The following is a 26,377-nucleotide window of genomic DNA, read 5'->3' on the forward strand; positions in this document are numbered from 1 at the left end:
TACTGTGCACCCTGAATACCATGTGAGGACAGTGGCACTTCACTTCTGTGGTCTTCCTCCCCCTCGGATCATAAGAAACATAAGACAAACCCCAGCTGAGGCACATTCTCCAAAATACCTGACCACGACTTCTCACAGCTGTCATCAAAAACAAGGAAAGTCTGGGAAACTGTCACAGCCATGAGGAGCCTAAGGAGATGTGACAACTACATGTAATGTGGTGTCCTGGGAGGATCCTGGCACAGAAGAGGGACATGAGGTAAAAACTAATGAAATCTGAATGAGGGATGGACTTTAGTTAATAATAATATAGCAATATTGGTTCATTAATGGTAACAAATGTACCATACTAATGTAAGATAAGAATAGGGGAAACTGAGTGTGGGGTATATGGAAATTCTCTGTACCATCTTCCCAACTTTTATGCATATCTAAAAACTAGTCTTCTAAGAAAGTTTCTTTAAAAAATTTAAGTTCCAGGGCGCTACCTCCAATGATTCAGATTAGGAAAGTCTGTGGTGGGGTACAGGAATTTGCATTTTTTACAGGACCCCTAGATGATTACGATGCAGATAATTTGGGGTTGAGAAAACAGTTTTCTGGGGGTGGAGTTTGTCTGGAGGGAGGTAATTCACAAGAAACCTTTGCCCAACTCTCTTCTTACATTCAGAAATTCTTCTGGACCACCCACTTGTGGTTGCCAGATAAGATGGGGGTGAGTTTGGATAACCACAAACAGTTTGGGTTCCCTGCCCCTCTAAGCAGCACTATTGTAAAAGTTTCCATTTGTTTAAAGCTGTTAAGTTTCAGCTTAATTTCTTATGCAGCAATAGATAACTAATATACCACCCGACCATGAAGCCAGAGACTTTCATTTCCAGTGTCATCGGGCTTCACTTGTTATGGAGCATGGGACCCACACGGTGACAGCAACAGCATGAGTGCTCAGGTCATACGGGGCACCTGCCAATATCCGATTTACATTTTTCTCATCAAGGCTTCCCTGGTGGTGCAGTGGTTGAGAATCTGCCTGCCAATGCAGGGGACACGGGTTCGAGCCCTGGTCTGGGGAGATCCCACATGCCGCGGAGCAACTAGGCCCGTGAGCCACAACTACTGAGCCTGCGCGTCTGGAGCTTGTGCTCCGCAACGAGAGGCCGTGACGGTGAGAGGCCCGCGCACCGCGATGAAGAGTGGCCCCCGCTTCCCGCAACTAGAGAAAGCCCTCGCACAGAAACGAAGACCCAACACAGCAAAACAACAACAAAAAGTTAAAGGGTATTAAAAACAAACAAACAAGCCAGATATATGTGGGTAGGCATTTTCCATCCCAGTTACAGAATGAGAAAACTGAGACTCAAACAGGGAAAATGACTTGCCCAAGGTGGCAAAGAAGGAAGAAGAGCCAGGCTGTAGATTCTGGTTCATCTGATGCCAGAGTCCTTTCCCCAACCACAGTGCCCGCACCGCTTCCAACTCAACTTCCTCCTCTGCTCCTCCTCCCTCCCCGTCTTTTCAGATGGACTGAGCTGAAACCTGGCCCTTCTGTGAAGCCTCCTGACACCAGCGTTTGCCCTGCTCCCCTAGCCAGTCCCTCCGAAGGCAGCACATAGTTACAGACACAATCACGTCTTAAGCCATCAATCCTCTGAGGTGTCCCTCTTCCTCATCTCAGTTAACAGCATCTACTCAGTTGCTCAAACCCCAACCTGCCCTGCCAACCTCCATCTGTCCTTTTCCTTACCAGCTCTCCCTGTGACGTGAGACCCATCAGCAAGTCTGAATCTACTTCGAACATGATCTCTAATCCTTGCGCTTCTGGCCTCTTCACTGCTACTCCAGCCCAGGCCACCATCTCCGCTGAGAGCCTTCCAGCTACTCTCCAGGATTCCCGTCTTGCCGCCCACGGCCCCCACACAGCAGCTAGAGCTTTGCACAGCCTCCCCTGGTTCCCGTGGCAGAGTCTGTGCTTTGCCTCACCGGGGCCTGGAAGTGGGTCTCAGCCTCAGCAGCATCCTCAGTGTGGCTTCCCACTCCCGTGCCATCCACCTGCCAGCGTCTGCCACTCCGTCACTCCCTCGGACTTGGCCCGCTGCTGTACTTTCCTCGTCACTTTGTGGTGGACACAAGGTCTGACTCCCCAGTGGCCGTTTCTGCTTCCTCTTCTTTTCCTGGCAAATGGGATTCCAGTTTGGATCGGGTGACAACAAATTTGAGGGAACACACTGGTTCTCCCCACTCCTGGAACTGGGGGGAACACAACTTATGCTTTTGTCCTGGAGACAAATCTTGAGGGTCTGGGATAACGGTGGCCACTTGCCTTTCCACTGCCACGGATCAGTTCAGAAAGAGCACGGGCTACAGTTCTGGCCGAGGAGACGTGAGGGGCGTTCCGTTGGGCGCTGCTACAAGCTTTCCTCACTTTTAAAAAGGGGAACAAGGAAGGGAGGGAGCTGCTCTCTGCCCTGCACCCTCCGAAGGTTTGGGTGCTCCGCGTACAAGAGGGGATTCTTGCTGCTGCTGCTGCAGCCGACTTGCAGACGCTGGCCACTGCTGGCAGGCCTGGACTTCACCGTGGAGCCACTGGCACCACCACGTGTCCTGAGAGCTTAAACCTACGCTGACTCCTCTGTTATTACGGCCCAAAGCATATGCACTATAGATATCTAAACTCACCTTTTTGCTGCTTTATCACTCCTACCTTCCCGCTCCTAAAATGTAAGCTCTGTGAGGGGAGGGGCCTGTCCCTCCATCACTATGTCCCCATCACGTGGACTGGGCATTGTCTGGCACAGCTACAGCAGGTGCTTGATAAATGCTGGCTGCATTAATGTATGAGGGTCCTCCAGGGCAGGGACTCAGTCACTGTGGCTTCTGGGAGCAGCAGGGGCTCAAAAGCCTTCGCTGGATCAACAGGCAGGGAAGCCAGAAGACAGCTTCTTAAGAAACAAATTTAATACTATATACAAGGGAAAACGTACAGAAACAACAAAGGAGACGCAACAGGGCTGGAGGTGCCCATCCCAACTAGCTGCCCACGCAGAGGGCCGATGCCAGCCCCTAGCTCGCCCTCCTCCTCCTACAGTTGGAAGGGCTCCACGGGCCACCTTGCCCTGACGGTGGGATCCACGTGGTCCTGAAGCCGGTGCCACTTCATGTGGGCATTCCGACCCTTGATCTTGCCAAACACCCTGAGGAGGCACCAGAGGACACAGGGGTCAGAGCAGGGGGAGGCGGGTAGCCCTGAGGGGGGCACCCCAGAGGGCTGAGGGCAGGCGGTGTGGGAGCATCTAGGGAAAGGGCGGTACCTCTCACACTTCTGGCAGGGAAAGAAGCCCTGGCCCTTGCTGCTCCCCGGCAGCTCAGGGGTCCGCTTCGAGCTGGTGTTTGGGCTGGAGTTGGGGATGGACTCCCTCCTGGAACTCTCAGTAGGCCTCTGTAATTCGGGGGTTGGACGGTGGCTGGGTTTCCTCCGAGGGCTACGAGTGACCTGCAGAGGGGGCAGAGGTGATGAAAGGGTGCTGACCGCCCCGCCGCCCTTCTAAGGGAGAAGCAGGTGTCCAGAGCATCCAGACGTCGCGGGGTGCACCCCCCCACCGCCACCCAGCTTGGATGAGCACCGGGCATCCAGATCCGTGCTGAACTCCTGAAGCCCTACCGCGAGACCCTCTACCTTTGCTTCTGTCCTGTCTGCTTCACCCAGCTCTCTCTTGACCCTCTTTTCCGGCACTGGGGCTCGGCCACAGTCAAAATCGATCATTTTCTTCTGCATGTAGTAGAACTCGACACACTGGGCTACTGTTTTTGTCTGGACCTAGTGGAGGAAGACAGAAGCTGGCTAAGGACAGTGCCTCAGGAGTAGCAGTGAGTATGGCCTTGACGCCCTAAATCCCCTCCCCATGGGGCCAGCCGCCACTTTTTGAAAGCCCTCCTGAAACGTCTCTCCCCTACGGCTTCGTATGCTCCTCTGCTACGGGGGACAGAGAATCACAAAGTCCTCCTGGGGATGAAGGAGTTCAGAGAGAAGCCACCAGAGTCAAAACCATCTAAGCTCTGCACGCTCTGAGCAACAAGGCTGGACCAGGAAGGCTTCTCTCCAGGAAAACGCACACAAAGGTACACACGAGGACGCTCACTGTGACATCATGTGGAGCCACATGTCTACCGACAGGGACTAATTAAAGCAGAGTGTCCTTACGTGGTGGATACCTCATAGCCTTATGCGACAGCTAGGCAGAGCCCTCCAAAAAACTGAAGAGGGAGGAATACTTCCCAACTCAGTCCATAAGTTCAACATTTCTCTGACACCAAAGCCAGACAAAGATATTACAAGGAAAGAAGGCTACAGACCAATGTCCCTCATGAACATAGATGAAAATTTTTAAACAAAACTTTAACGAACAGAATCCAACAATATATATATGTATATGTATATATATGTGTATATATATATATATATATATATACACACATATATATACATATATATATATATATATATATATATATATATATATATATATATATATATAAAGGACAATATACCATGACTAAGTGGAGCTCATCCCAGAAACGTGAGGTTGGTTTAACAATCGAAAATCAATGTAATTCATCATATTAAACTTAAAAGAAAAATCATATGAGCATCTTGATAGGTGCAGAAAAAGCATTTGATACAATCCAATGTCCATTCCTGATGGAAACTCTCAGCACAATAGGAATAGAAGGAACTTCTCTTCAACCTGATAAATGATACCTACAAAATCCCTACAGCTAACGGTGGAGTGGTTTCCCCTCAAATATCATGAACAACACAAGGATTTCCACTCTCACCACTTCTACTCAGTACTGTACTGGTGGTTCTAGAGTGCAAAAAGACAAGAAAAAAAGTAAAGGCATCCAGGTTGGAAAGGAAGAAAGAAAAGTGTCTTTATTTGCAGATGATATGACTGTCTATGTAGAAAATTCAGTGGAATCCACAAAAAAGTTACCAAAACTAGTAAGTTAGTTTGGCAACATTTCAGAACACAAGATCAATATAAAAATCAATTTTATTTCTATACATAGTAGCAACAAACCATTGGAAACTGAAATAAAAAAGAACTCTATAACATCATAAAAAACACAAGTACTGGGCTTCCCTGGTGGCACAGTGGTTGAGAGTCCGCCTGCCGATGCAAGGGACACGAGTTCGTGCAATGGTCCTGGAGGGATCCCACGTGCCATGGAGCGGCGGGGCCCGTGAGCCATGGCCGCTGGGCCTGCACGTCCGGAGCCTGTGCTCTGCGGCGGGAGAGGCCACAATGGGGAGAGGCCCGTGTACCGCAAAAAAAAACCCAAAAACAAAACAGAGAAAAACCAAGCGCTTAGGAATAAATCTGACAAAAAGTATGCAACAACTGTACACTGAAAACTTCAAAACATTGCTGAAAAATTAAAGATTGAAATAGAGAGATATACCCTGTTCACGAGTCAGAAGACTCAATATTGTTAAGGTAACAACTCTCCCCAGTTGACCTATAGAGTCAAAAACAGTACCAATCAAGTTCCTAGTAGGAATTTTTATTTTGAAATTGACAAGTTATTTCTAAAATTCATAGGGAATTAAAAAGGATGTAGAATACAAAAAATAACTTTGAAAAAGAATAACAAAGTTGAAGGACTAACATTTTCTAATTTCAAGACTTAGAATAAAGCTACAGTAATAAAGACAGTATGGGAATAGCTTAATAAAAGACAAACAGATCAATGGAACAGAATACAGGGTCCAGAAGTAGATGCATATATATATGGCCAACTGATATTTAACAAAGGTACAAAAGCAACTGAGTGGAGAAAGTATGGTCTTTCCAACAAAAGGTATTGGAATAAATATCCATATGCAAAAATGAACTCACCTCGCACCCCATACAAAAATAAACTTAAAATGGATCACAAATCTAGAAATAAAACCTAAAACTATAAAACCTCCAGAAGAAAACATAGGGGAAAATTTTTGTGACTTTGGGTTAGGCAAAGATTTCTTAGATACAACACGAAAAGCACAGTCTATAAAAGAGAAACTAGTAAGTTATGCTTAAGCAAAATTTAAAACTTTCTTCAAAAGACACTGTTAGAAGACTGACAAATGGCATATTGGGAGAAAATATTTCCAAAGCATATATCTGGATAAAGGACTGGTGTTCAGAACAAAATAAGAACTCCTACAGCTCAATAAAAACACAGACACTCCAATAAAAACAGAGGCAAAAGATATGAACAGACAGCTCACCAGAGAAGGTGCACATAGAGCAAAAAAACACAAAGATGCTCAGCATCATTAGTCATTAGGAAAATGGAGTCAGATGCTACTGTACACTCATTAGAATGGCTAAAATTAAAGAGACTTAGCATACCACGTGTCGACGAGGGTGTGGAGCAACTGGACCTTTCATAACCTGCTGGTGGGAATGGGAAGTGGTAGAGCCACTTTGGAAAACAGTTTGGCAGTTTCTTAAAAAGTTAAACATACATCTACTATAAGTTACCCTCATTCCCCTCCTAGGTATTTATAATCCCAACCCCGTGTCCGCAAAAAAAAAAAAAAAAAAAAAAAAAAAACCCAGTACATGTCCGTACAAAGACTTGTATGTAAATGTGCAGAGCAGCTTTATCTGTAGTCATCAGTAACTGGAAACCACCAACAGGTGGATGATTAAATGAACGGTGGTCCGTCCACACAGTGGTATACTCCTCAACAGTAAAGGGATGAACTATGGGTACACACGACAACATGGATGAATCTCAAAATCATTAGGTTGAGTGTAAGAAGCCAGACAAAGCAGATCACATGCTGTATGATTATTCCATTTATATAAACCTCTAGAAAATGCAAACTCATTTAGAGTGACAGAAAGTAGACAAGAGTTGACTAGGGACCCGGGTGGCAGGAAGGAAGGGTTGCAAAGGGGCAGGAGGGAACTTTTGGGGGTGAAGGATACTCTCATTATCTTGATCATGGTGGTGGTCTTACAAGTGTATAACTATGTCAAAAACATTAAATCTTACACTTCGATTATGTGCAATTTTGCGTACATCAAGTTAAAAAACAAATTAATCAGCAGGATATTAAGTATATGATGTCATCCTTTTTTGAGAAAGTGCATATAGGTGTGTAAAATCCGTATGGGCAGTAAATACCTGTCAGGTTATCAATCAGAAGTAGGATTGTGGGGAGGGGTCTGGAGGGCTTTATTTGGAACATGGGATTCATTTCTGTACCGTTTCAGGTTGTTCCAAGCAATGGCATTTCAGTTGTCAACTGTTCACAGCATGAGCAGAGTATCGCCCCTGACAGGCCCTGCAGTTCTAGCGCCTCGGCCGTGTGAAGGAGCCTTGTCTACACCAGCCTGCCATGTTCGCCTTACCATCTTGTGTATCAAGTAGAAGTCCTTCTTGTAGGCACAGAACGCCTTCTTAAAGAGCCTCTTCTCCATGGAGGTCCAGATGTCCGAACCTATTGGAGAAACAGCCAAGAGGAGGAAGGCTGTTTCTCCTTCTGGGACCACAGCCACGGCTGAAGTGCAGACTCCCCTCCTTTTTCAGGCCACTGAGCGCCACTTATATGCCAAGATTTCTGCTAAGCCCCTTACTTGCTTTATCTCACACAATCCTCACAAAAACCTTAGCAGGTAGGGGCTATTACCATCCCCACTTGACAGGTGCAGCAACTTGAGGCTTCCTCTGGTTAAGAGACTTGCCAAGGGCAGCCGTGGGCCCCTGGTTGCCTGACTCCAAGGCTGGAGTGCTCAACTGGGAAACCTGAGCCCACCCCAACCTGGCACCCCCCTTCTGGCCAGGAAGAGCCCACGAGGGAACCAGTGGAAAGGGGAAGGTTGGATCCAACTAGAGAACAGCACCCACTGAGTCCCCCAGAGAGGACGGGCCCTTCTGGGAGGGCAGGTGTAGGCCCCAAGAGAACTCCGGGAGGCACGTGCAGAGCTTGCCATGGAAAGTGACTGGCTCGCAGGGGCCTCAGCCAGGCCAAAACCACGCGGGCAGCCACGCTCGTTACCTGTGTAGTGATAGTTGGCGAGAGGGTGAGTCCGTGGCTTCTGGGGTCCTCTCAGTAACAGGGTCTCCAGGGCAACCTGGAACGAGAGGAGTGGTGGGCAACTCTCTGAGGGAGGGAAGGTGAGGTAGAGGCCCACCTTCATTCTTTCATCCATTCAGAAAATATGTGCAGCCCTCCCTAAAGCCACCCCTACCCCAGGGCGACTCAAAGTGTGGTCGGTCTGTGGACTGGCCACCAGCTGTGAACCACTTGGGACACATTGCCTACAGCACTAAGCGGACTGTTGAGTGCAGCTGACGTTACCTTTTTCATAGCAAGATTTACTTGATGACGAAACAGTGTGTGGACTTATTCTGGCACAAGCTCCTTATTTCTTCAGGGAGCAGCATTTGGAGCGGCACTGCCCCCGCCCTACCCCATGTTATGGTCCTCATAGCACTCATCATTATCTATCACTTTTAAAAAATGTATTTCATGTGCTCACTCTCCTAAAATGTAAGCCCTGCAAAGAGGGGGCATTTGTCTTGCTCAACAGCATAACCCCGGTCAGGACTCGCTATGCAGTTTGCAGGACCCAGCGCAAAATGGAAACACGGGGCCCTGTGCTCAGAAACTATTAAGAATTTCAAGATGGTGGCAGCAGAGCATTAAACCAAGAATGGGCCCCTGAGCTGGCCCCAGCCTGATACCATGACATCACCAGGTATCAGGAGGACCCAGTAAACGTGTGCTGATTACTCTGCTGAGCACCCACCACGTGCCAGCCACTGCCTCTCAGCTTGAGAAAAAGCACCATGTAGCCCTGACTCTTGGGTCTCCAACTCGGGTGACGTGACTTCCTCTCCCACTACACACAGTTGGACTTCTTCATTGTCTAAACTTCAGGATTGTGAGGAGGGTCCTTGGAGGAGGCAGAGGCATTTCTGTTGCATCAGAGGTTTGCATACACCATTTTTAATCCAAAAGTCAATGTTCAGTAAATAAACCAGATTAATGCAGGCCCTGAGTTGGTTCTGCTAGGCACCGCCTCCCCAGTGCTGCGCTGAGATGAGGTAACGCTGGAGGAACCCTGGTGCTCTGCTGTCACCCCAGAGAAATAACTGATTGAGCCCGTATGTGTGCATTTCCCCTACGTTCAAAAGGACACCACCAGTCCCAAAGCGACCAGGGAGAAGGGTGGGTGGCCAGCCTTTGGTTCTCGTGAGCTGCAAAGCCCCAGGTAGAAGGCACGTGTCTTGCGCCTAGAGCCCCTGGCCCTAAGAGAGCAGGGAGCTTCCCACAGCTCCTCTGAGCACCCCCCTCGCCTGCACCGCACCTGGATGTTGCCCTGGGCTTCATGCAGGCAGTGCAGAGCGAGCTCCAGGTTGGTGCCCCCGCCCGGCATCACGTTGGAGCAGGCCAGGTTGCAGAGTTCGGTCACTGTTTCCAGCAGGCAGCCCGGCAGCGAGAAGGAGAGGAGACACAGAGGGTCAGCAAGTGCCAGAGAGGAAACCTCCCCAACAGCACAGATGGGGTGGGGGGCTCCTGTCACCATCTCCCTCACCTCTCTGTTACAAGCAGGCTGAGGGAAGGGAGGGACAAGGAGGATGGGCAGAAACCCTGCTCCTGGCACCTGCTCTGGATGGCCTGGCCAGCTACTGGGTGAGAGGAGAGGTGGGGCAAGGGACTGCAGCACAGCAAAGCAGTCCTGCGCTGAAGGCCAGCTCTGCCCACCCCACCCCCGCCTGGGGATCACTGCTTCTTGGTCAAGGTGAGAACTGGGAGGAGAAACCCCTTGGACATGGAGGAGGGCTCTCAGGAACCTGGCCCCAAAGTCTCAGTCACCTCTATCCTGCGTCTTCGGGTTGGTCATCACATCTCCCCATGGCTTCCAGACCAGAGTAGCTACATGCTCGTCACTTCCAGCCAGTGATCTGTCCTGGAGCTCTGGGATCTCAGCCTGAAACTGGCTCCCTATGTTGATGTGTCTGAAATGAGGCCACACACACGGACATAAAAGGCATATGTGTGTGACCAAGATGGGAAATACAAGAGAGATGTGCGGTGAGCCCTGCTCACCAGGGCTGTGGAACCCACCTTTTGGCCATCTCTCAGACACAGGGAGTGCTCATCAGCCCAGTAGACACGCTCTGGTATTCCAGAGACCTCTTGAGGGATACTTCCTTCCTTCCTCCAATTTGCTTTATCGCCAGATTTCTGGCTTCAGGCGTTTGGGGTCTAGGACACGGGAGGTATGTGCTGATACCTGGCATTCTGCTGTATCCAAGGTAACATCCAAGCTACAAAACAGTATCTCACTGCGCCATCACCAATTCTATCTAGAACCCCAGGGTGCTGGGCATTCTGTCTGCAGACATCCAACTATGGTATGTCTGGACAGAAGGAATATTGGGGAAACACCTGGAGAAATCCACCACTTCTCTCCTAGAGAGGTTCTGGGTCTAGACCTGACTTTCCCGTGATGAAGGCTCCCTTGGGAAAAACCGACACTGGAATGCAAGGAGGGTAAAAGCATCCCCACATTGCAAGGACCCTCAGGTTCTAAGTCTGTTCCAACTCACGGTTCAGTGCTGATCTTGCTGTTGTCCTTCACCACACTGATGCCAAAAGAGCCGTCCATGTGATCTGGAAAACGCCCAAAGAAGAGGCTCAAGGAGACTGGCTACAACTGACCCATGAGGCCCTTTTTGCCTGCCTTTCCAGAGCAGCTAAAAGCAGGCTCTTCAAGATTGCATGGTATACACACACTACTGTATATAAAATAGATAATCAAAAAGGACCTACTGTATAGCACAGGGAACTATACTCAATACTCTGTAATAACCTATATGGAAAAAGAATCTAAAAAACAATAGATATGTGATTATGTATAACAAAATCACTTTGCTGTATACCTGAAACTAACACATTGTAAATCAACTCTAATCCAATATAAAATTGAAAATTGGAAAAAAAAGATTGCATGGTATGGAGTTTCCTCAAAAATTAAAAGTAGGACTACCATATCATGCAGCAAACCCACTTCTGGGTATTCATCCAAAAGAACTGCAGTCAAGACCTCAAAAAGATATCTGAACTCCCATGTTCACTCCAGCACCATTCATAATAGCCAAGATGTGGAAACAACCTAAATGTCCACTGACAGATGAGCACATAAAGGTAATGTGACATAAACATACAATGAAATACCATTTAGCCTTAAAAAGAAATTCTGCAATATGCAACAACATGGATGACCATTGAGGACATTATACTAAGTGACATAAGCCAGTCACAGAAAGAGAAATACTGCATGACTCCACTTATATAACGTATCTAAAGTAGTTGAATTCATATTGATAGAATCAAAGAGTGGAATAGGGGTCACCAGGGGTTGGGGCAGTGGGAAATGGGAGGTTACTAATCAATGGGCATAAAGTTTCAATTAATCAAGCTCTAGAAATCTGCTGTATAACATTGTACCTATAGTCAACAATACTGTATTGCACACTTAAATATTTGTTAAAAGGGCAGATCACAGATTAACTGTTCACATCACAATAAAATAAAAAGATTGCATGGAAGTGGGATAAGACTTCTGAAAAAGTAGAGTAAGGAACTCGGCAAAACAACAGATTTACTGACAAAAATCATTAAAAAAAAAAAGAACAGTAAGCTAAAGTCTGCAAGTTGTCCTAAAGGCATACAGCATTTTAAGAAATACTCATTCAAGAAAATCTACTAAATCTCGGGAAGAACAGTGAGAGTCTGTGGCACTGGAGCCATGGCCCACTCCCTTACCCACCTAGCCCCCAGCTCTTTGTAAAGGAAGCTCTACCCAGGTAGGTGCAGCCAAGGAGATGGGGGCTTCTTCTTCCCCTGGCTCCCATGCTTAAAGAATTAAAGTAAGATAAAATAAAAATTTCTCATCAAAGAGAAAATGCCATCAAGAGATGGAAATTATTTTTTAAAAAGATACAAATGTGGACTTCCCTGGCGGTCCAGTGGTTAAGACTCCACGCTTCCACTGCAGGGGGCATGGGTGTGATCCCTAGTAGAGGAAGTAAGATCCTGCATGCTGTGCGATGCAGCCAAAAAACAGAAGAACCAAATGGAAATAGTTCAGGGGTTACAAAAGTACAATAACCAAAATAAGGCTCAACAGTAGATCTGAGCTGGCAGATGAAATGATCAGCAAACCTGAAGATAGAACAATGGAGACTATGAAATCTGAAGAACAGAGAGAAAAAAATATAGGAAAGTGAAGAGAGCCTCAGAGAAATGTGAGATGTCATTAAATGCAACAATATATATGTAGTGGGAGTACCAGAAAGAGGGGAGAAAGGGACAGAATATTTAAAGTATTAATGGCTGAAAATTTCCCAACGTTGATGAAAAACAATATGTATATCCAGCAAACTCTACAAACTCCAAGAAAGATTAAACACAAAGAGCTCTACATCCAGACATAACATAGGCAAAATGTGGAAAGCAAAAATAAAGATAAGATCTTGAAAGCAAAAAGGGAAAAACAATTTGTTACATACAAGGGCACTACAGTAAAATTAACAGCTAACTTTTTAAGAGAAACGATGTAGGTTACAAGGCAATGGGATAATATATTCAAATTACTGAAAGTAAAAAAGTGTTAACCAAGTATCTTATATTCAGCAAATTATCTTGCAAAAATGAAGGTAAAATAAAGACACTCCCAGATAAATAAAAACTGAGGCTACCTGTTGCTGGCAGACCTGTCTTACAAGAAATATTAAAGGTGAAATATTATTCAGCCCGCAAAAAGGAACAAAGTACTGATACATACTGCAACTTGGATGAAACCTAAAAACATCATGCTAACTAAAAGAAGGCATTCATAAAGGGCCACATACTGTATGATTCCACTCATATGAAATATGCAGAATAGCCACATCGATAGAGACAAAGTAGATTAGTCGTTACCCATGGCTGGGGACGGGGAGGATGGAAAGGAGGGACTGCTAATAAGTACAGGGCTTCTTTTGGGGATGATGAAAATTTCTGAAAACGGATGGTAGTGATGGTTGCACAGCTCTGTGAATATACTAAAAACCATTGAATTCTATACTTTAAAGGGATGAATTGTATGGTATGTGAATTATATATCCCTAATAAAAATAAATAGTAAAGAAAGTCCTTCAGATTGAAAGCAAATGACATCAGATGGTAACTTGAATCCAAACCAAAAAAAAAAAGCGAAGCGCTAGTAAATATGGGTAACTATAAAAATCACTATGATTACATATTTCTTTTCTTTTTTTAATGGCCTTAAAAATAACTGCATAAAACAATATGTATTGTGGGCCTCTAACATATAGAAATATAATATATGTGACAGTAACTGCACAAGGAGCACAGCTGCATTGGAGTAAAGGAATATCACCTCAGACAGTAACTCAAATCCACAAGAATAAATGAAGAGATCAGAAATGGTCAATAAGAAGGTTAATATAACAACCTCTATAAATCATGCTTGTTTTCCTTTATTCTGTGTTTTTACACGAAATAAAAGTATATAAAGCAAGAAACATGACCAGTAAGGTATTACTGGGTCTCTCACATATAATAGCAAAAGAGTTAGAAGGAATAGAGCTAGATAGGAGCAGTGTTTCTATATTTCACTGTTAATGAGTTATTACACATCCTAACAGATTCTGATAAGACATATATTTTAAGTCCTAGAGCAACCACTAAGAAATGACTAAGACACAGTGAAAAATTAACGGAATTAAAATGTCACACTAGAAAATACTCACTTAATACAAAAGAAAGCAGGAAAGGAGGAACAGAGGGAGAAAAAGACATGTAACATATAGAAAATAAAAAGCAAAATGGCAGATGTAAATCCAACCATATCAATATAACATTAAACAAGAAGGGATTCAACAAACCAATCAAAAGGCAGAGTTTGTAAGACTGGATAAAAAACACATGATCCACCTAATGGTGTCTAGAGGTAACATGCTTTATTTTCAAAGACACAAATAGGCTGAAAGTAAAAGAAGAGAAAAATATATACCAAGCAAACAACAACCAAAAAAGAGAATGGAATGGCTATATGAATGTCAGGCACATTAGACTTAAAAACCAAATATATTACTAGAGATAATGATAAAATTATTGTAATAATGACAAATGATGTCACAATCACATCCTAATGATAAAAGGTCAAGCCGTGAGGAGGATGTGACAATTACAAACATATACACACCTAAAAACAGACCCCCAAAATACACCAAGCAACAAACGACAGAACTGAAGGATGAAATAAACCATTAAAAAATAATAGTTGGAGATTTCAATACTTTCAACAGTGGATAGGGCAACTAGGCAGAAGATCAACAAGGAAATTGAAACTAACTAGACAAAACAGACAAAATACAGCATTCCACCAAACATCAGTAGAATACATTCTTCTCAGATTCACATGGAACATTCTTCAAGACAGACTGGATTCTAGCCCATATAACATGCCTCAATAAATTTTAAATTTTAAAATAAATTTAAGGGAATTCCCTGGCGGTCCAGTCATTAGGACTCCACGCTTCCGCTGCAGGGGGCATGGGTTCGACCCCTGGTGGGGGAACTAAGATCCTGCAAACCGCACAGCACAGCCAAAAAAAAATAAATAAATTAAATAAATTAAATTGAAAAAGAAACAAAGTATGTACTCTGACCAAAAGAGAATTAGAGTACAAATCAATAAAAGGCAGCAATTTGGAAAATTCACAAATATGTGAAAATTAAGCAACACACTCTTTAATAGTCAGTGTATTAAATAAGAAGTGGAATGATAAATTAGAAAATACTTTAGGTGAATGAATATAAAAACACAACATACTAAAACTTACAAAATGTAGCTAAAGCAATGTTCAGAAGGAAATCTATAGCTGTAAAATATCTGTATTAAAAAAGAAGAAACATCTCAAATTATTTATGGTCAACTGACTTTCCACAAAGGTAGCAAGACAGGGCTTCCCTGGTGGCGCAGTGGTTGAGAGTCTGCCTGCCGATGCAGGGGACATGGGTTCGTGCCCCGGTCTGGGAAGATCCCACATGCCGCGGAGCGGCTGGGCCCGTGAGCCATGGCTGCTGAGCCTGAGTATCCGGAGCCTGTGCTCCACAACGGGTGAGGCCACAAACAGTGAGAGGCCCACGTACCACAAAACAAACAAACAAACAAACACCTCACAATGAGCTACCACTTTACACCCACTAGGATGGGTGTAATAAAAAAGACAGCTAAGAAGTGTGAGCAAGGATGTGGAGAAACTGGAACTTTCATACAATGCTGGTGGAAATTTAATATGACCCGGCCATTTTGCAAAGCAGTCTGGCAGTTCCTTAAATGGTTAGACATAGTTACCCTTTGACCCAGCAATTCCACTCTGAGTTATATACCCAAGAGAAATGAGGACTTATGTCCAACAAAAACTTACACATAAATGTTCTTAACAGCACTGTTTGCAATAGCCAAAGGACACAAACAACCCAAATGCTCGTCAACTGATGAATGGATAAATAAAATGTTGTCTATCCAGAGAATTCAATATCATTCATCCATAGAAAGAAATGAAGCACTGATGCATACTACAACATGAACCTTGACAACATTATTCTAAGTGAACAAACTAGACACAGAATGTCACGTATTTTATGATTCCAATTACATGAAATGTCCAGAATAGGGAGACCCGTAGAAAAAGTAGGTTGGTAGACTGGTGGTTGCCCAGGGCTGAGGAGTTGGGGGCTACAGGGCCTGTGTGTCACCGCTCGTGGATATAATCTTCTGGGGTGATGAAAATGCTCTAGAATTAGATTGTGGGATGGGTGTCCAATCCTAAGAATACACTAAAAAATCACTGTACACTTTAAATGGGTGATTCATATGGCATGTGAATTATACCTCAATAAAGCTGTTTAAACAATTACTCGAAAGGGCAGGCAGAAGGGTGGTTAGGCTAAATTGCGTCTATTTTCTTTCTGGCTACAAAGTTATAAGCACCTAGAAGGCTGCTGGTCCCAGATGGTCCTGGGATAGTTCTGAACAGCAACGGGACCCCCAGAGCAGACCCAGGCGTAGGCCAGAGAGAATGGATGGACCAAATTCTACAGGGGGCGGGGGTCTGGCCCCCCGCAGGCCCATCATGGGGTGATCAAGCTCACTCACCAAGCATGGCGCTGATGAGCCTGTCGGGACGGGCCCGGGCAGAATGTGGAACAGAGAGTGTTGAAATACAGCCCAGAGCCCTCCCGGATGGGGCTGAGCATCGGGGGCGGTGTGTAGGGACGTCACTGGGACAGTCCCTTCAGGAGGTGGTCCATCAGGAACACGGGCGAGCGCAGGCAGCTCTGGCGGCATCCTCCCGGGCCCGGCTCCCCAGACATGGAGGGCGGAGGAGGGATGAGCAGTGCCTTGGGCCGGAGGAGCTTCATCCGCTTCTTGTGTTGGCTGCTCTCCTTGCAGTCTCTCTCTTCCCCGTCCTTCTCCTGTCCCTGGAGAAGAAGAGACTTCAGAACCACGGGGGTCACCTGAGGCCACCGGCCCCAAAGCTCAGACCTCAAGATGGCCTGAGAGTGGGAAAGGGTACTGACCAGCCAAATGCACACCCAGCATGGCCATGCCCAGAGTCCTCAGTGCAGGAAGCCGGGCAGGGCCACCACGCCTGAGCCAGACTCCAGACCCTAAGCCGGGCGACATTTGACGCTGGGGCCTTCTCAGGCAACCCCCCCCCCCCAAGGAGAGGCCCTCACTCAGACCATTTTGGAAACTCATGTCCGTTGTTAAAGTGACTGGCACTTAAAGTGTGGGGGCCAGACGGATGCAACAGCATGACAAAAGGAAAACCTGTTGCCCTCAAAACGACAGCAGCTCCTGCGAGACAAACAGTGGGCTCCATGCACCCCGTACCCGAGTCCAGCATGGACTTCTCCAGGTGGGGTCTTCCAGCACAGGCTGAAGAGACGACGGCTTGACCTTGCTACACTCTCTCTTACCTCCACGCAATCTCCCCTCCTCTCTGCCCATCTTACCCCTCCTCATCCTCCAGCTCTCAGCTGCAACACCCCCTTCCTCAGGCAGGGTCTCTGGTGCCCTCGGGGCTCCTACAGCTCCCTCTCCCAGCCCGGCCCGTTCTGGGTCGTCAGTGTCCGGGGATGGGTCTATCTACTCCGCTGGGCTGGGAGCCCCAGGAGACGGGGGCAGGCCTGTTGTGGTCGCTGCGGTGTCCCCAGCCCTGCCCAGCACAGGGCCAGACACAAAGGAAGTTCACTGGAGGTTGAAGGGATGAAGGAACACGCAAATCAAGCTCTTCTGGAGTCAGGATTTGGGGGCTTTTCTCACAGCTCCCACTGGCAGCTGGAAAGCAGCCGGAAGGAAGTGCACCCACCTTGCTCCCCGGGGGATGGTTTGCTGGAGCCACTGGCACCGACACTGGGACCACCAAAGGGGCTGCGGTCATGTTGTCCAAGGACTTCCTGCCTCCCGGGGAACTCTGCCTGTCCCCCTCTGGCCTCAGCACCTGTCTTGGTGGCTTGCAAAACACCATGCCACACACCTACACACAGAGAAGAGCCAGCCCTTTAAGAGACACAGTACGTAGGGAGCAAGGGGCCCCTCCAGAGCAGCACAGCCCTGACTCCCGGCCCCCAGCCAGGCTCCCTGCAGGAGGACGGCTCCATCCTGAGATGAATGGCAGCTTCAAGCCCCTTCACCTGGGGCTCCTGCTTCCCTCGAGGTGACGGCCACTGGTCGCTGTGAAAACACGTGGCTGCTCAGCCCTCTCTCTGTATAAAACATCTGGCTGCAATTCTTGCAGACGTAAGTGCTCCTTGGCTCTGCCCAGTCTGTGGGACCACCACTGTGCTGGTTCCTGTGGGGAAGAAAGGGAGAATGGGACTCCGTCCCCAAACACTGATCCTCTGACAGCTTTGGACGAACCCTAAAGAAATGGACATGATGCCCCCGATTCTCCGTGGCCTGGTGCTCACCCCTTCAGGAGTGAAGCATCCAGAGCTCGCTCACCCAGGGCCAGCACATCAAAGCCACCAGAGTTCTCCCGAGGGGCTTCGGAACTTACCAGCCACCCGCCATGTTCTCCTCCTTCATCGGGTTGGGGAGCCGGTAGATATTTCCACCCTGAAGACGAAAATACATCTGAGCCAACATATCAGAAATGAGATGCAAGAGTGAAAACTATAAGACTTGGAAGAAAACACAGGTATAATTCTTGGTGACCCTGGAGTAAGCAGTGGTTTCTTGGATGACTCCAAAACCAAACAAAAGACAGACGTATTGGACTTCATCAAAACTTACAACTTCTGTGCTTCAAAGGACATCATCAAGAAGTGAAAAGACAGAATAAGAGAAAGAAGTTGCAAATCATGTATCTGATAAGGGACTATGTATATTTCTGTATCAGTGATACATAATGAACTCTCACAGCTCAAAAATAAAATCACAACCCAATTTAAAAATGGGCAAAGAGTCTGAATAGACACTTACCCAAAGAGGATATACAAATGGCCATTAAAAGATGCTCAGGATTATTAGCCATCGGGGAAATGCAAATTAAACTATAATGAGATTATCATTTCCCACCCACTAAGGTGAACCAACTGGACAGTAACAAGTGTTGGTGAGGATGCAGAGAAACTGCAGGCCTCATACACTCTGGGTAGGGATATAAAACAGCACAGCTTTTTGGAAAAGTCTGGCACTTCCTCCAATAGAATTACCCTAGAGCCCACCAATTCCCCTCCAAGGTATTTCCCAAGAGAAATGAAAACATATGTCTAAACAATAATCTGTACACAAATGTTCATAGCACCGTTATCACAATGGCCAAGAAGGGAAAACAACCCAAATATCTATCAGCTGATGAATGGATAAATAAAATATGGTGTTTCCAAACAATGCACAAGTTACCAGCGATAAAAAGGAGTGAAGTTCTGACCCGTGCTACAGCACAGAGGAACTCTGAGAACATCAGGTTAAGTGAAAGAAGCAAAAGACACAAAAGGCCACGCAGCGTTAGGATTCCAATCACATGAAGTGTCCAGAATAGGCAAATCCATGGAGACAGAAAGTAGATGCATGGTTGCCAGGGGCTGGGAGGGATGGAGAGATTGCGGGTGACAACCAACAGTGTGGGGTTTCTTTTTGCGGTGATGAAAGTGTATTGGCAAAGAGTGGCGATGCGAGCACGACCTCGTAAACAAACTAAAAACTACTGGATGGTGCACTTCAAGATGGCGAATTAGATGGCACGTGAATATTAAAGCTGTGGGGAAAAAAAAGAGGAGGAGGTAGCTGTGGTGCGACAGGAAGGATGCTGGACCTCGGAACATCACGAAGAGACGTGGCCAAGCTCTCTGCGCCCAGGACCTCGTGGGCACTATGTGGGAGGACCCAAGCTGCTCCAAAAGGGCGGACCAGTGCCAGGCCTGCAGTAGGGGCCAAGTCGGACTTGTGGACCTGTGATTCACAACCAGAATAGACACAGCATTTCACGTACAAATATCAAGGGTAAAGGAGCTCTGCCTTTACATTCTCTGAAGAAGTGAAGGAGGCAAATCCAAAAGGAAGCGAAAGGCAGAAAGAAAGCAAACAGAAAAAGTTCAGTGAAGAAACATGATGCAAAGTGTCTCTGACAACTCTAAAGCCCTGTTCTGTTTTGTGTGTGTGTGTTGCAGGGCGGAGGGTGATGGGAGGAACCATCATTTCTCTGGACCTTCATTCCCCCCTCTGTAAACAAACTGCATCTGAGGATTTGCTGAGGTTAAATACAGTGCCTGGACAAGTCAGAAACACGGACTCAGGTAAGGACGAGACTCTGCCCCCCGCATGGTCAGGTCCCGTGAGAGGGCCCTGGTACCTGGATCCTGTTGAGTATCATCAGCTTGGACTTGGAGTCCCAGGGGGGATCCGCTGGAGGCCCGGCCAACGACGAGAAGGAGGCCATGGCTACCTGGCTTGGAGAAGCTGCACAGCAAATATCCATTTTCACTTTCTCCTTCCGGAAGTGCTGGGCCCCGGAGTTGCCAGAGAAGAGCCTGTAGCCTCCGCCCCAGGAGCAGGCCGGGCCCTCTCCACCTTTTGTGGCCCCGGAAGCCGTGCCATTCTCAGCCTGGGCCTGCTTCCCTGGGAGGTGGGCTCTGGATGGCTCCTCCCCTCCTAACTGGGTCTGATGCAGGCCCCGAGGGAGAAGATGTCCCTAGGTCCAAGGTCCCTTTCGAGGATCTCAACTGCTTGGCCAGAGAGGAGATGTCTGGGTTTCCAGGAGGGTCCAGGGACGCCGCCGTGGGGGCAGGTGGAGCAGCAGCCACTTTTGGTCTTCCCTTTGTGTCCTGGCTCACGCTGCTGGGGGAGGGCTCTGTGGGTAAAGCGGGTGTGGATTTTCTCCTGCGGGCTAGGGATCCCTCTGGATCAGGGTTCACGGGGCCAGCATGGAGAGAGTCAACAGTGGGTGCCACAGGTGGGGGTTGCTGTGGCCACGGCCCCTGCAGTGACTTCAGGGCAACTCGATTGCCGTCGGGTGTGGGAAGCTGGGAGGAGGCGGCGGCCACCTGGGTGTGGGAGAAGATCCGCTGGGACTTGGTGATCATCTGGAACACCTGCATCTGCTCGTGGCTCACCAGAGACTCCTGAGACTTCAGGACCAGGTGCTGGAAGAGCGGTGTGGCATCCGACGGGAGGCCGCTGGACTTCTGGCCGTCCTGGGTGCCAGGCTCACCAGGGTTCTGCCACGAGAAGGAGTCGCAGTCGAACTTGCTCTTCTTGGAAGCCCAGGAGTCGTCTTCCCCGCTGGTGCTGACATATCTGGGGTCGCCCGAGGCCTCCCCCTGGGCCTTCAGGAGCGTGGGAGGGAAAGACGGCGTGTCCTCCAGACCGGTGCACTGGCTGGGTGAGGGCTCCCCAGCAGGGGAGTCGCTGCTGAGCCCGGGGCCCGGCTCGGAACCCTCCCGGGACGGCACTGCAGAGGGCTTGTGGACGACAGACATACTGTTTCCTTTGCTCTTAGGGCAGCCCGACAGGTTTCAGAGCCACTGGAAACTGTGGCTTGATGGCTGGGAACTGGCGGGGACAGTCTGGCCATGGAACAGAGGCAGGCAGGCGGGCAGGGAGCGCCCTCGGGCCAGCCCTCCAGGGATGATGGGGGCTGGAGCAGCGGCAGCTCCGGCTCGGCTGGGTCGGGGCCGCTGTTCTCCGCTGCCCGTGAGTGGACGGCTGTGAACACGTCCATGGCAGGCTCCTTCCGTGGGGGCCGGGGCTCCTCGGGAACCTCAGTGCCCAGGGCTCCTGGGGCCGCCGGGGTGCTGGCTGGGCCGCAGGAGGAGGACCCTGACGAGGGCAGGGAGGAACAGGCCGTGATCCTCCCTTCGCCGCTGTCTGAAGGCCCTCCCAGGGCTGGCCCGGGAGAAGGGATCTTCTGGCAGATGATGCTGCTCACGATACAGCGCAGGAGGTCTCGGTTGGACAAGAGGGAGATGGGGGATGGGGCTTCCGGGGGCACCAGGGACCACAGGCTCGCGGGTGCGGGCTGGCAGGCCACCTCGTGCACATGGGGTGAGTTCCCGCAGGGCTCCTCCTCCGGAGGGGCCTCCTTGAGGATGCACAGGCCGTGCTGGACCTCGTAGTGCCGGCGCACGGAGCGGTAGTCGCTGTAGCTCTTGCTGCAGCCCTGCTCAATGCACACAAAGGGCTTGGACTTCTGGTGGGTGAGCGTGTGCCCAGTCCTGGAATCACATGAGGAGAAAGTTAGTGGGTGTCTCGGCGTGGGTCACCCACTGCAGGAGCCCAGGCGTGTCCCCAGGGGGCAGCAGCATCGCAACTCAGAAACTGTGCTCAGACCCTATGAGGAAAGACCCCTGCTACGGCCAAAGCCGTCTGGAAGGGGGAGCTCTTGCCCTCACCCCTAAGCAAACCCCTAATCTGAGATTAAAAAAATCAGTGGGAGCCAAGTCAGAGTTCCCCAAAGTGGGTTCCTAAGGAACACCAGTCTCCAGAGTTGCTCCCTGAGGACTTGGGCTCAGCTGGCAAATAAGTTTGGGAAAAACACTCTTTACTTCTTGGAGGTTCCTAGGAGCAAACTGAAAAGCCACAGAGCAGATAAAGAGATATCTGTTGAACTTTCCATGTCTCTCAAACTTATTTGCCCACAAAACCATGTTTTTAAAATAGACCCTTTTAGCATCCCCGAGAAGCAGAGAACCAGAGTTCTGAGAACAAACTTAAGGAAACGCTAACTTGGGGATGATCCTTCCTTGAACAAAGGAGTCTTCGCCTTCCCACAGGAGTCCTCTAGACAGCTACCTGGGAGCCCCACAGCAACAACAACAAAAAGCCAAATGTGCCTATAATTTCTGCAAATATAAACGAATGCAAGTATGTATTATATTTACATCATACTTATACCTGCATTAATATATTATAAATATAAACAAATGGGTAAATCACCCTCTGGGTTCCCAACAATCCTACTCCGGATGGTTCTAATCAATGGAACCAAGTAAATAATGAAACCCTTTCCCAAACGTGGACCCTTGGCCTCCATCTGAGGGAAGCAGCAGAGAGGGCATCCGGAGACCCACTTTCTAGCCCTAACTGTTACCAGCTTGTGACAGGAGTAAATCATTTCCCATCCTTAATGGCGAGAGGGGAGAGGATACAATGAAAGCGGGATTCATCGAAGGCTCAGTAAAGGCTGGGGGAGCTGTAAACATGCAAGGGATCGTCCTCTCCCACTTACGAGTCTCTCAGTTTGAAAGTCTGTCTCTCCTCCCTCGGCAGCAAGAAAAGCTTATCATTTCTAAGACATGAAGAAGAAACGGAATTCTGCTCCTCTTACACTGAGCTTGCTTTTGAAAGTCAAGTTTAAAAAAAATCGAGTTAATAAAAGGTGGAATTAAAAGAGGAAAAAAGAGAGTGAACACTGCATTGCCATGTTCTAGAAACAGGCATTTCAGAACCCCTCACGCCCTGGTGTTATGCCAACATATATTCCTCATGGAGTGCATATCTGTTCTGCTCAGACACCTACCAAGGACTCTGAAACTTTCTCTACACAGTTAGCCCAACTCCCTCCATGACAAAATTGCCTCTGGAGTGTGTTTTTAAAGCACATGGGTCCTGTCTGCAAATCGCAGCGGCGCTCTCCTCACTGCAGTGAATCTGGAGGCTGGGGAGGGCGGGCTGTCCGGGGCAGTGTAGGCCCTGCCCCGACAAACACTGACCGTGGTAGGAGCACAGGTCGCACACATCTGGGACACCCGACGGTGGGGGGCGGTGCAGGTGGATGGGATGGGATGCAAAAGAACCAGGAGCACGCCCAGCCCCCAGCAGCCCCCTGAACAGACGTCCCGACCAGACTCCTACATACAGGTGGTCCTGACGCTTAAAGGCCTTGCTGAAGATTTTGCACACGTGTCTCCTCTCCTGGCTGTGGGTCAGGTAGTGCTTGCTGAGAGGACTGGCGCTGCTGAACACCTTCCCGCAGAGGCTGCAGTCCAGGAGTGGGTTCTGAGGGGACCTGTGCTGCCGCTTTCCTTTCCTTGTGCTCCCAGACGTGGCCCTGCCTCCTTCGTTAGCCTCTTTGGGCACCTTGAGCACGCCTAGCCCCAGGTCTAGACAGAGGGAGAAAGCACAGGTTATGACATCCGGGGACATCGGAGCCCGGGCGGAAGCACTCTACCACCCTCGGACCAACTTCAGCAGCTGAGTCCAACTCAGGGAGTTGGCCGAGAACCCCAACTTCAGCAGCTTCACTCGCAGAGAAGACCAGGCTTAGCACCAGGTGAGGGGGAGAAGGGACCCTGGTCAGGCCACACCTCCAGGGCGGCACCCAATCTTGAAGCCACACTTGGGGGGTAAGGGAGGGGACAGCAACAGTCTGAGAGCTTCCAGGACAGAGTGACTCGACAGGCAGGACTTCATGACGGTAACATCAACAGCACACTTGCAAGTGCAATCCAGAAATGCACAATGCAAAATCTTAGAAAAGTTTAAGTCCTTTCTCCCAGCCAATTCCACTCTGGGTTTTTTAATTAAGGAAATTAAGGCCGATCTGTACAAATTAACGGAGATCTTGCAGTGAACTGCAAGCGAGTTAACTGCAGCATTGTTTTTCCTGGTGAAATGTGAGAAACCACCTAATAACCGACACCAGGGCAGGTGGGTGACTGCATTCTGGTCTCAATGGTCTATGGCGCAGGCATTTAAGATACAACTGTAGGAAAATATCCGTTGACGTGAATGGATGTTCATGCCGTACCACTAAGTGCTGTGCCACCAACAAGAGGATTGTTGAAAAACGGAATGATCTAATCTTTAAAAGGGAAAAATAAATTTGAATAGAAACAAACAGAATGGGATTGATTGGTAGGATCATGGATCAACTTAATTTTCCTTTTCCTGTATATCTGAATTTTCCATGTTTCTGTACTCCTTGGGTAAATGAGTAGCAGTTTTTTTTTTTTTTTTTTTTTTTTAAGATGTTGGGGGTAGGAGTTTTTAGTAATTTATTTATTATTTATTTTTGCTGTGTTGGGTCTTCGTTTCTGTACGAGGGCTTTCTCTAGTTGCGGCAAGCGGGGGCCACTCTTCATCGTGGTGCGCGGGCCTCCCACCATCGCGGCCCCTCTTGTTGTGGAGCACAGGCTCCAGACGCACAGGCTCAGCAGCCGTGGCCCACGGGTCCACCTGCTCCACGGCATGTGGGATCCTCCCAGACCAGGGCTCGAACCCGTGTCCCCTGCATTCGCAGGCAGACTCCCGACCACTGCGCCACCAGGGAAGCCCAGCAGTTGTTTTTTATAATTTCATTTTTGATTTTTTTCTTTGACCCATGAGTTATTTTAGAAGAGTGTTCTGTAGTTTCCCAATACTTGAAGACTTTTTTCTCTTATTTCTTTTATTTATTTATTTATTTTTGGCTGCATTGGGTCTTCATTGCTGCGCGAGTTTTCTCTAGTTGTGGCGAGTGGGGGCTACTCTTTGTTGCGGTGCGTGGGCTTCTCACTGCAGTGGCTTCTCTTATTGCGGAGCATGGGCTCTAGGCTCGCGTGCTTCAGTAGTTGTGGCACGCGGGCTCAGTACGTGTGGCTTGCAGGCTCTAGACCGCAAGCTCAGTAGTTGGGGCGCATGAGCTTAGTTGCTCCACGGCATGTGGGAGCTTCCTGGACCAGAGCTCGAACCTGTGTCCCCTGCATTGGCAGGCGGATTCTTAATCACTGCGCCACCAGGGAAGTCTGCAATAAAGTATTCTTAAATTAACATATGTACTTTTGTGTGTGTGTGTGTGTGGTACGCGGGCCTCTCACTGTTGTGGCCTCTCCCATTGCGGAGCACAGGCTCCGGACGCGCAGGCTCAGTGGCCACGGCTCACGGGCCAACCGCTCCGCGGCATGTGCGATCTTCCCGGACTGGGGCACGAACCCGTGTCCCCTGCATCGGCAGGCAGACTCTCAACTACTTCGCCAACAGGGAAGCCCCATTTTTTTTTTTAAACACATTATGCTACTCCACACTGAATAGACTATAGTATAGTGTAAACATAACTTATGGGCACTGGGAAAGAAACAAAACTCCTATGATTGGCCTTATTGTGGTGGTCTGGAATCGGACCTGCAGTACCTCTGAGGTATGCTGATACTTGAGCGACGGGAGTCAAAACTGAGAGCAGAGGTTCTCTAACTCTGGTTTCATTAAATAGCTGGTGAGACTGTTAAAAATTCAGGTTCAAACACACCTAGTGCCCAGATCTTAGTTTTTAATACTGTTCTCCAATAAAAGTAACAAGGGCTCCTTGGATAAACGGCTGGTTCTAGGACTGGGCAGGAAATTATACAGGATGTGCTTAGAGTATCTTGTAGTTCCAGAACAGAAGTCTCTCAGCCTCCATCTCGTTGTCTCTCTCCTTCATAGACACACACACACACACGGGGTATGTCAAAGAGACACAGGAGCCAACTGAAAGAGCTCCCGATAGTCAAAGCTGGAACAATCTGAGCAACAAAGTAGCACTGGATAATAACCCAGTCTATAAAATCTCCGTGAGCCCATGCTGATATAAATGAATGACTGAACAAAGAAATAAATGGCCGTGCATGATTCCAAATAATTTATGTGGCTATTCTGCCCTCAAGAAGTTGAAGCATGACTCTTCACACCTTACGCATGAACTGTGCACAGTGACTTCCTTCCACAGATGACAGTATTGGGGGCGGGGACTAAGTTTACAGCGTAGAAACATGACAAACATTGTCAGCCAGGTGGTGGAGGTTAACGTCAACAGTGACAAGTCACACTGA

General features: G+C 48.2%; 1 pseudogene across 1 annotated transcript; it reads right to left on the minus strand.

The window, feature by feature from the left end:
- Positions 1 to 12: 12 nt before the first annotated feature.
- LOC309798504 (zinc finger protein 541-like) lies at positions 13 to 25,960 on the minus strand (annotated as a pseudogene). Its single transcript has 14 exons — positions 23,449 to 25,960; positions 19,945 to 21,805; positions 18,148 to 18,206; positions 17,783 to 17,940; positions 17,458 to 17,625; positions 16,239 to 16,564; positions 10,615 to 10,678; positions 9,878 to 10,020; positions 9,369 to 9,472; positions 8,054 to 8,129; positions 7,407 to 7,495; positions 3,674 to 3,814; positions 3,309 to 3,490; positions 13 to 3,191 (listed from the first exon to the last, which is right to left on the minus strand). The product of its transcript is annotated as a zinc finger protein 541-like (transcript).
- Between the last annotated feature and the right edge of the window lie 417 nt (positions 25,961 to 26,377).

The sequence above is a fragment of the Mesoplodon mirus genome (genome assembly GCF_964341445.2).
Source record: "Mesoplodon mirus genome assembly, contig: HAP1_SCAFFOLD_3777, whole genome shotgun sequence".
NCBI classification, from domain to species: Eukaryota; Metazoa; Chordata; class Mammalia; order Artiodactyla; family Ziphiidae; genus Mesoplodon; species Mesoplodon mirus.